At 42.9% G+C, this 10,176-nt stretch overlaps 1 long non-coding RNA gene across 1 annotated transcript; it reads right to left on the bottom strand.

Moving 5' to 3' along the window:
• Positions 1–7,278: 7,278 nt before the first annotated feature.
• Positions 7,279–9,321, bottom strand: LOC117594774. The gene is made up of 3 exons (XR_004576011.1): positions 9,307–9,321; positions 7,921–9,200; positions 7,279–7,626 (listed from the first exon to the last, which is right to left on the bottom strand). It is a non-coding gene; the product is annotated as an uncharacterized LOC117594774 (long non-coding RNA).
• Between the last annotated feature and the right edge of the window lie 855 nt (positions 9,322–10,176).

Here is a 10,176-nt window from a genome sequence, read left to right as displayed (position 1 = left end):
TTGAGCTGCTGAAATACGGTTTGAGAGCCATATATATTTGAGTATTATCTGCATAGCAATTGTAGTTAATGTTGTTTTTCTGTAGAATTTGGCCCAGAGGTAGCATATAGATATTGAACAGAAGCGGTCAGAGAACAGATCCCTGTGGAACTCTGCATGTAAAAGCCACCCTATCAGATTCATGATTACCAATGGTGACAAAGTAACTCAAGCCATCTAGATAAGATCTGAACCAATCAAGGACTGTCCCGGAGAGTCCTACCCAATTTTCCAGCCTATCTAGAAGTGTTCTATGATCCACAGTGTCAAATTCTGCACTGAGATCCAATAGAACCAGAACTGTTATTTTATCTGAATCAGTATTCAGCCGTATATCATTTAAAACTTTTATCAGCGCCGTTTCAGTACTGTGGTGAGATCGGAAGCCTGACTGAAATTTGTCTAAGAGACCATTTGAGTTCACAAAATTGCTGAGTTGATTGAAGACAACCTTCTCAATGATCTTGGCTATAAAAGGGAGATTTGATACAGGTCTATAGTTGTTCAATATAGATGCATCCAGTGTTGGCAGCGTTTTCAGAGACACTGGTAAAATGCCTGATTGCAGAGAACTATGAACTATTTGCTGTAGATCCATTGTTATAGAGTTAAGAATTGTTATTAAAAAGTCTGATGGCAGTGTGCCAAGACAACATGTAAAAGCTTTAAGATGTTGAACTGTTTCTCCTAGGGATTTTTGATCAATTATTAAATTGCGACATAATAACCAATTATTATATTAAGATAAGTCATTTCCTTCTATATTCATGTGTTGGTCACATGCCCAGAATGCACACATTTAATGGGGCATGTATAATTACAGTCACTGACTGTGCAATAATGACATAGTTTTTGCCAAAAAACTGCAGAGGTGTAGAATTTACATGTCAAAATGAAATGATTTCTTTCCACTGGTAAATGTGTGTTAAAATGATTGTTTGTTGTCGTTATATAATCAGAGTAAAAGCAAACGTGGTGTTTATTAGTGAAATATTGTCAGATCCTTGCTATGAGGATGCCCCTAGCAATTTTTGCACTGGTCTAGGGACCATAGTCAAGACCTGCCAGAGACAGATGTCACTAGGCATCTCTGTGTGTTGAGTTTCAGGTGTCCCCAATTAGAGGTAGCTGGCCTCTGTTGCCTCTGATTAGGGATCCTATTTAGGTTGCTGTTTTCTTTCCTTGTGTTGTTGGTCATTGTTTGTCCTGAGGAGATGTGGTTTGGTTTTATGGTCTGCTGGCCTTTTGTTTGTTTTCTGGTTGGTTCTGTTAAACTCACCTGTTGGAGCTGCCGTCCGGCCTGCACTTACTCCCACACCCACCAAGCTGTGACAGATCTGTTGAGGCTACTTATAATATTCTCCAGTCACCATTTTGGTACTAAGGTCGTATCTATGTTATTTCTTTATTCTGGAACTCAGTGGTATTTTATAAACTGACCAATATAGAAGTAGATTCTACCGTGAAATTCAAATTTGAAAATTTAAAATTGTGTTGAGTGTTTTTATGACACACATGTAACATTGCTGGTAGTAGTAATTAGTATATTAATTAGTTGTGCTATGGTTAAATACCCCTTTAATGAAGACGAACGTTTTAATCAAGGAAATAATTGATCAAGGTTCCCAGGTCAGTCCACAGGTTTCTGATAACAGACAATGCAGTGATGTTAACACTCCCTCTAGAGGATGTTTTTGCAAATAACCATCTCAGTTGTAATTTGTATCCGTGATTGTAACCACTTTAGCTCAAAATACTTGATGCTGATAGTATGGAGCTGAAAAAGAATAAAAATAGCCGTAACTTAGTGACTAGAATTTGTTTACAAAGAGGTCTTTGTATTTAATGAAGACAGTTAAATGTAGATTTTAATATACAACATAAAGATTCAGCAACAACTATTCTGAATGACCACAATGTCAGGGAATATAAATGATTGGCAGTTATAACAACTCAGTAAAAAGACATGTGGTAGCCTATTCTAGTAGTGCTCAACCCTTAACTTTGCATGGGGTAATGGCAGCCAATCACAAGGCACTGCATGGGCCAATGGCAGCCAATCACAAGGCACTGCATGGGCCAATGGCAGCCAATCACAAAGCAATGCATGGGCCTCAGCAGCAGCTAACATTCCGATGGTTAATTTCATAACTCCAGTTCTATGAATGGAGCATCGCCCATAGGGGCTTCGCTCCTATTGGTTTACCCAACCGGTACCTCCTCAATCAGCCTTGTCAAATGCGCCGTCCCAGTAGCTCAACGGACCCTACTCACACCCCAGACTAAGCCACACTGAGCATAGAGTGAGCCAACGTGCCTGCAGCCATGTCACGCAAATAAAACCGGACAAAAGGCGACGGCGTCCCCCAAGACGCGCCAGCACAAATGTCCTCCACCCCCACGAGACAACGGCTGACCCCGCCTTGGGGCCACCGTGACACACAAAGAGCTGGGGCACGGTCAGCACCGCGGCCGTGCCAAAAGCACGCACCGGACACAAACGATGCAACCTCTCCTCCCTCTCTCCTGCATGGGGAGGGGGAAAAAACGCCCACAACACCATCTTCATGGAACGAAACAACGCCTAGATCACCTTGGGCAGAAAGGCCGGGTTAGGCAGCAACACAGCCTTGCTGGCATCGCCGTTGATGGCGAGACAGCCAGGCTGCGTCGACAGCGCACAAAGGTCACTGACCCGCAGTTTTAAGGGACAGCATCTTCGACGGTATCTGATCAACCGGTTTGAACAGCGCGTCACACAGCGCCTCCAGAACCAAAGCCAAATCCCACTGCAGCAACGTCCGCCGGGACACCGACCAGAAATGGAGGGACCCAGCCAGAAACCTGACACTCCATTGAACCTCTCCAACTAAACACTGACACTCCATTGAACCCCTCCAACTAAACACTGACACTCCATTGAACCTCTCCAACTAAACACTGACACTCCATTGAACCTCTCCAACTAAACACTGACACTCCATTGAACCTCTCCAACTAAACACTGACACTCCATTGAACCTCTCCAACTAAACACTGACACTCCATTGAACCCCTCATGACACGCTGAGATCACACATGCGTACACCTTGAGCGAGCCAGGGGACCTTTGCTGCTCAAATAGACTCTGCAGTAACGACAGGACACTGCCCACGTCACAACAGAGGGGGTCAACCCCCGCGTCCTCACACCAGCGGGCAAAGATACACCAACGGGGGAAAAGGGGCAATCAGTATGAGTGACAGCCCCTTCCGATCGCACCCGAGACATGACAGGGAGAATGCACTGTAGAGGGGGAAACGCGTACAACAGTACTCTCGGCCACGGCCGGGGAGCCAACACGTCCATGCCCAATTGGGTCGTGTCCTGTGCTCGAAGAAAATACCACAGGGGGCAGTGCGCGTCCTCCCGGTATGCGATCAGATCCACCTGTGCCTTCCCGAAGCGTCTCCAGACCTCGGCCACAATGTCGGGATGAAGACGCCACTAGGGACCTCCCCGGGACAGCAAGTCCGCGCCCACATTGAGCTCTCCATTATTTACTGAGGGAATACTGTATGACTGTACAATTGACCAAGTAAAGAGCTCTAGAGATAAATAATTTGGTGTACTGCTTTCATTTAATTTATGCACAAAAGGATTCCCAGCACCAGCAATCAGACAATTAACGTAATGGATGCCTTAATTGCTGACATAATTTGCCCTGATTCCACTGCTCAGAAAACATGAAGCAGTAGAGATGGGTTAATTGCAGACATAATTTGCCCTGGTTCCACTGCTCAGAAAACATGAAGCAGTAGAGATGGGTTAATTGCTGGCATAATTTGTCCTGGTTCCACTGCTCTGAGTACCTGAAACAGTAGAGATGGGTTAATTGCTGGCATAATTTGTCCTGGTTCCACTGCTCTGAGTACCTGAAACAGTAGACATGGGTTAATTGCTGGCATAATTTGTCCTATTTCCACTGCTCTGAGTACCTGAAACAGTAGAGATGGGTTAATTGCTGGCATAATTTGTCCTGGTTCCACTGCTCTGAGTACCTGAAACAGTAGAGATGGGTTAATTGCTGGCATAATTTGTCCTGGTTCCACTGCTCTGAGTACCTGAAACAGTAGAGATGGGTTAATTGCTGGCATAATTTGTCCTGGTTCCACTGCTCTGAGTACCTGAAACAGTAGACATGGGTTAATTGCTGGCATAATTTGTCCTATTTCCACTGCTCTGAGTACCTGAAACAGTAGAGATGGGTTAATTGCTGGCATAATTTGTCCTGGTTCCACTGCTCTGAGTACCTGAAACAGTAGAGATGGGTTAATTGCTGGCATAATTTGTCCTGGTTCCACTGCTCTGAGTACCTGAAACAGTAGACATGGGTTAATTGCTGGCATAATTTGTCCTGGTTCCACTGCTCTGAGTACCTGAAACAGTAGAGATGGGTTAATTGCTGGCATAATTTGTCCTGGTTCCACTGCTCTGAGTACCTGAAACAGTAGACATGGGTTAAGCTGGATCAGGCACCCCTGACCCCCCAGCTGTGCGTTTTTGGTGATTACTGAATAGTTGGTTAACGCCCACAACTCCTCCCCCTGGGTGGGAGAAATGTACTGTATAAAAATGCATCCTGAGCTGAGGCAGTGACAGTGCCTGAAGAGTCAGAGGTTTATTGAGGAAACAGTATGAGGAGACTGGGCGTGGCCGTGCTCTTTCTGATGCTGCTGACAGCGGTCCAAGGTACTGTATATTTAATTTAACAGAATGGCACTGCTAAATACCAAGGACCAATGTGTCTCAGTTGGAGGCCCTTTCATTCAGAGAGGGTTTTGTTTGCATGCACCGCTGTACTCTTTTGCTCACAGCTGATGACACGGAGGTTCAGGGCTGGACCTGTGGCAACAGAGGGGCTTGCCGCAAGTACTGCTATGCCCAGGAGTACATTGTTGGTTACCACGGCTGCCCACGCAGACTAAGGTACTATCGGTCTGTGATGATGCGACGTGCTGTATCCTTCAACTCCTTCAACCAGTCTCCTTTATCCCGCTAGTCAAAAAAATATGAATGTCATGCAACTCTAACCAGTCTATTTTATCCTGCTACTCTAAAAAATATGAATATGTCATGCAAATCTAACTTGTTTATTTTATCCTGTTACTCTAAAAAATATGAATGTCATGCAACTCTAACCAGTCTATTTTATCCTGATACTCTAACCACTTGTCTTCCCTGTGCAGATGCTGTGCTTTGCGATTCTAACCTGACATGACTACAGGAGACCTAATCCCTGAAGTCTGAATCTTCTACCTGATATGAGAACAAGTTTCTATCAGAAAGCACTATGACTACCATAGCGTACCTTAAAAGATTGTTAGTACTTGCTAACAAGGGAGAAGTGCCTGTGGAGGAAAGCATACATTTCCTATGAACATGTAATATGTCTCTAACAAATGTTGGCTTTAATTGGATTACAGAAGTCACAGCAGCTCCACTTTTTATGGTTGTCACACCATTGTGGAGTTCTGGGACAATAACAATTCATTGGCCTAGATTCTGTCTGGCAGCACTATGCATATTGAAATATATTTCTAGGTTGTTGTTCATAGGTTAGTGTTTTAAGCTTTATCCGTGTGAACTCTAATATTTGTGAAGCAAAACATTTGTCTGATTATTGGTTAATACAATAAAACAGTTTTCCAGTTCATACAGTTGGTTTCCAAGTATTCTTGCTTGTACTTGGGGTAAAAAAATTGTCTGGTCAGACTGGGTTCAATTACTGTTTGAAAGAATTTCACATACTGTAGCTGTGCTTGACTGAGCTTGCCTCTTACAATGGTACCAATGGAAATGTCCTATTATGGCAAACCCCTCCTACTTGGCATTACTTTCAGACAGACCAAAATAAACACTCAAAGCATTTGAAATACTTTTGTTTTATTTGAACCCATGTCTGGCGAGGGGGCCTGTAGAAAGAATTAACATAACTCGGCTACTGTTCCACATGGCCTGAATAAAACACAGTGTATTCTGGAATGGGAAAGGTTAAAGGCATTCATGGAGTGCCATTTGTAAATTTGTGCCGCCAAGCTGCCCCCTGCATTGTCTGGGTCATCGCTCCATACCTCTGCTATTTGGTCAACACAGCATGACGCTACTACAATGGAGTAAACCCCCACAAATCTGTTTACATTATTTTTTTCTGACATCACAGCTGTCTGAAAACATTACAAGCTTTCAAATCCCTACTTCGTTAATCATTTTTTTATTTCAATTCCTCTCAAAGAGTAAGTAGGAAGTAAGATTTTGACCACTGTTAATGTTCACAGACACAACCCACAACAACAAAGGCACCTACAATCCTGTCTTGTCGCAGCAAATTCTGGAGTCAGGAAAGTTGAAGATTTGTTTTGTGATTCACCTAAGCCAGGGCTGGCCAACCAGGTTCTCTCTTCAGCCTCATTTGTGACTAACCTGAGTCTGCTTTTCATCCAACTACTAATTAGAATCAGGTGTGCTGAATAAGAGTTGGAGAGAAAACCTACAGGACAGTGGATCTCCAGGAACAGGGTTGGCCAGCCCTGACCTAAGCGGTCCTCAGACTGCCCAGGACTCCCCAGGTACTAAAGGCTACCAGCCAGAAAGCATGACCAACAACAGATTAAACACATTCTCGCCAAGGGATCCATGTAGTAAGATATACGAAGTCCCACAGGGTTCTCTCTTTGGTGCAGTCAGGCTTCAAGGGCCGGTTGCATTAGTTAGTGGTACAGAGATCACCCACCTTCAGTCTGAAATTTAGAATAAGGAATTGTTTTTCTGTTCCACAGTAAGGAAGTATGCATATACTATTGTAAAATGACCATCCTGATAATCCAGGTTTATGTGGCATTGTAGGTAACAGGGTTACCAATAAAATATTCCTCAATACCTTGATGTAATATATACTGTACCACCTTATTTACCAGTGCCTCTGAGTGAATTGCCCTCTCACTGAACAACATCTGTAGCAGATGTTGTTCAGGGTCAGCTCACTGAACAACATCTGCTATTATGGTGCTCTGGTACAACCTTGTTTACAGAAATGTTGGGACTGTGTAAAATGTGAAAAACAGAACGCAAGGATATTGAAATAATTTAAACCACATTTGCACATCATTTCAACCAAAAATACACATAATTTATTAAGTAAATAATGTATATTATTATATATGTAATCATATTGTAAATAAAGAACAGAGGACAAGGATGGAGCCGTTTGTTTGCATTTATTTACTCAAATCGATTTTATGAAGCCCCAGACATTAGTATATGTCACAAAGTGCTTATGCAGGTATCCATCCTAAAACCCCAAAGAGCAAGTAACAGTGGCTAGGAAAAACTCCCTGGTAGTCTTGTATCTTAGGAAGAAACCTAGAGAGGAGCCAGGCTCTGAGGGGTGGCCAGTCCTCTTCTGGCAGAATCTATGCAGAATCCAGATGAGAGACGATCAGGTGGGCTGTGGGCAGTGACAGCAGCAGTTGTCAGGTGGACTTTGGACAACTAGGAGTAGTTCAGCCAGGTAGTCCTGAGATGCAGTTCAAGGGCTGATGTCCCCACCTATGATGCAACAAGACACCAGAGAAATTAGAGGGAGCATCTCTGAGATCCAAGGATACCTAAGCATATAATCTGACTGACAAAGTTTAAAAAAAAAAGATATATAATAATAATACAGGGACTTAGACAGGACAAACTGACCCTTAAAAAATCTGTTTCCTCCAGTTTGCACACACAAAGATAGAAATATGAATGCTGTGTGCTGAAGTGCTTACCGTGCCACTTCACTTGTTTGCAGGTGTTTGTGTGTGTGTGTGTGTGTGTGTGTAAGAGAAAGTTTTGGGGACCTCTTACCATACAATGGTGTTGACAGGCCTCGGATTACTCATTACATCGACTCATCCCTACTGCTTCTCCTTTGCCCTCTGTTCCTGACACCACTCATCTGCAAGTCTGATGATTCAGCGACTGTCAACGGATGGTTTGACAACGTCTGAAACTAGATCCAGGGTGGTGGTCCAGACCAGTGTGGCTCTCCAACCTCTAAACTGACCTAGTTCAAGGTCATCCCATGGGCACGGAGGTGACCCTAGAATTTCCCTAGGTACCACTTACTAGGCCAAACACCTGTCTGGGAAAGCTGTAAAACTTGGAGGGAACAATGGCACGTAGTAACATAACATTTTACACAATGTCCTCCCCCAATACTGTACAGATCGGTTGGAAGAACACATTTAACCTACCTCTGCGGGACTCCAGGGGAAATGTATCCCGGCAGGATCAAGCTTAGGCCAATTGACCCTGGAGTCCATACTCACCATCCCATTGGTCTTGGGAGTCCATACTCATCATCCTATTGGTCTTGGGAGTCCATACTCATAATCCCATTGGTCTTGGGAGTGAATATTGGCTGAAAACCCACACAGAAAACATTACAAGTTACTTATGTGTCCAAGCTGTCCGTGTCTCATACCAAAAATGAATGCATAATGAAATGTGACCACGATCATACGGTTCTGTCAATAGGCTATTATGACGACACCGTTTATAGAGGAATCGACGTGTTGCCCACGCCCCCAATTGAAAAACTCCACCATCTGAATCTCCAGTTAATTTAGTGTATTCATTGTTAATTTATAGAAAACACGTTTTTAGATTAATTGCCAGCTTCTAATCAGCGATCTAGTGTGGCTGTACAGTACTAACTAAACACATTAGCCAGCCAACGTTTGTGACATTAGCTGTACTGTATGTTTCAGAAAAATAACGCAGGTTAACTGTTTCACCCCAAACTATTGTTTATAACCGATTACAACGTCAGACTTGAGTTAACTACGGTAACGTATGGTGAAGTTCAATTTATCCTTTCGCTTGGACTAGCGAGCAACTTTAGGGTGCTGGCACTGGTACCAGTCAGCGAGCTAAGAGGGTACGGTATTGCTGGTTAATGTTGAATGAAATAATACGGGAAACAGTGTTGTTACCGGAAAAAAACGATTATCCCAACACAGTTCTATCCAATTCAATGTATACACTGACGTAGCTTACCTGTAATTAAGTGTTTACGGTCAAGTAACGAACCTGGGTTCCACAGGCAGTGGCGTTTCTGGCCTAACTGGCCCTACGCGAGATCTCTAATGTTGCCCCCCGCCAAAAGAAAAATGTCAGCTTCAGGGAAAATAACACCTTTTTATTATTATTATTATTATAAACACAAAACTGCGATAGCATGTAACTAACCAGTTCACCACTGTAATTTTCTCTGCAACATTCGAAACACATTTTGTCTCTAATCTGAACAGGCCTACTTCCACCCTTTGCCCACTGCCTGAGCACATGCTATTTATGTACTGCTACTCTATGTAGTTCTAGCTTAGCTAGCCTAACGCGCTACATTTCAAATAGCTAAAAACCAGAAGCAGAGAAATGCTTTTAAAACAGTCCAGAGTAGGAATACATACATTCAGCCAGGGCTTAGACCAGAGTCCAAACCAAAAGTAGTGGGGTAATAATTTTCAGCCGCTAAATGTATTAGTTGTACTTTTTAATTAGTATTAATGAAAAGGGGGAACTAAGATTTTGGACTAAAAAGCAAAGAAAAACCGATCTGAAAAAAATCTCCAGCCTGTAGTAACGTTAGCTAGCTACTAAGCCAGGTGAGCCGAACTTCCCATCATTATCAGGCCGCCACTGACAAGATCGTGGCTGAATCTCAGATCGCATACTATCTATAGTAAATATGGCATAAGACTAGTACACTTGTGCTTTTAAGTTTGCATACCCTGGCAGAAATTGACACCCGTACACATATGACACCCGTACACATAAAAATGTATGGAACCAAAGGCCTGTTTATTGCCCTGGAACTTAAACCACATTTGTACATCATTTAAACCAATGATGTGCAAATCATTTGAACTATTTTCATTTAGAAAATAGTTTAAAGACAACATGTCAAATGTTAAAACTGAGATATGTTATTGTTTCTGGAAAAATATATGCCCACTTTTGATTTGATGCCAGCAACACGTTTCAAAAAAGCTAAAAAAAAAACCTGGTGGAACATCACAACTAATTAGGTTAATTGGCAACAGGTCAGTAACATGATTG

Source organism: Esox lucius, chromosome 1 (genome assembly GCF_011004845.1).
Source record: "Esox lucius isolate fEsoLuc1 chromosome 1, fEsoLuc1.pri, whole genome shotgun sequence".
Lineage (NCBI taxonomy): Eukaryota > Metazoa > Chordata > Actinopteri > Esociformes > Esocidae > Esox > Esox lucius.
Note: the sequence above shows the minus strand (reverse complement) of the source record. Positions and strands in the feature narration are given on the sequence as shown.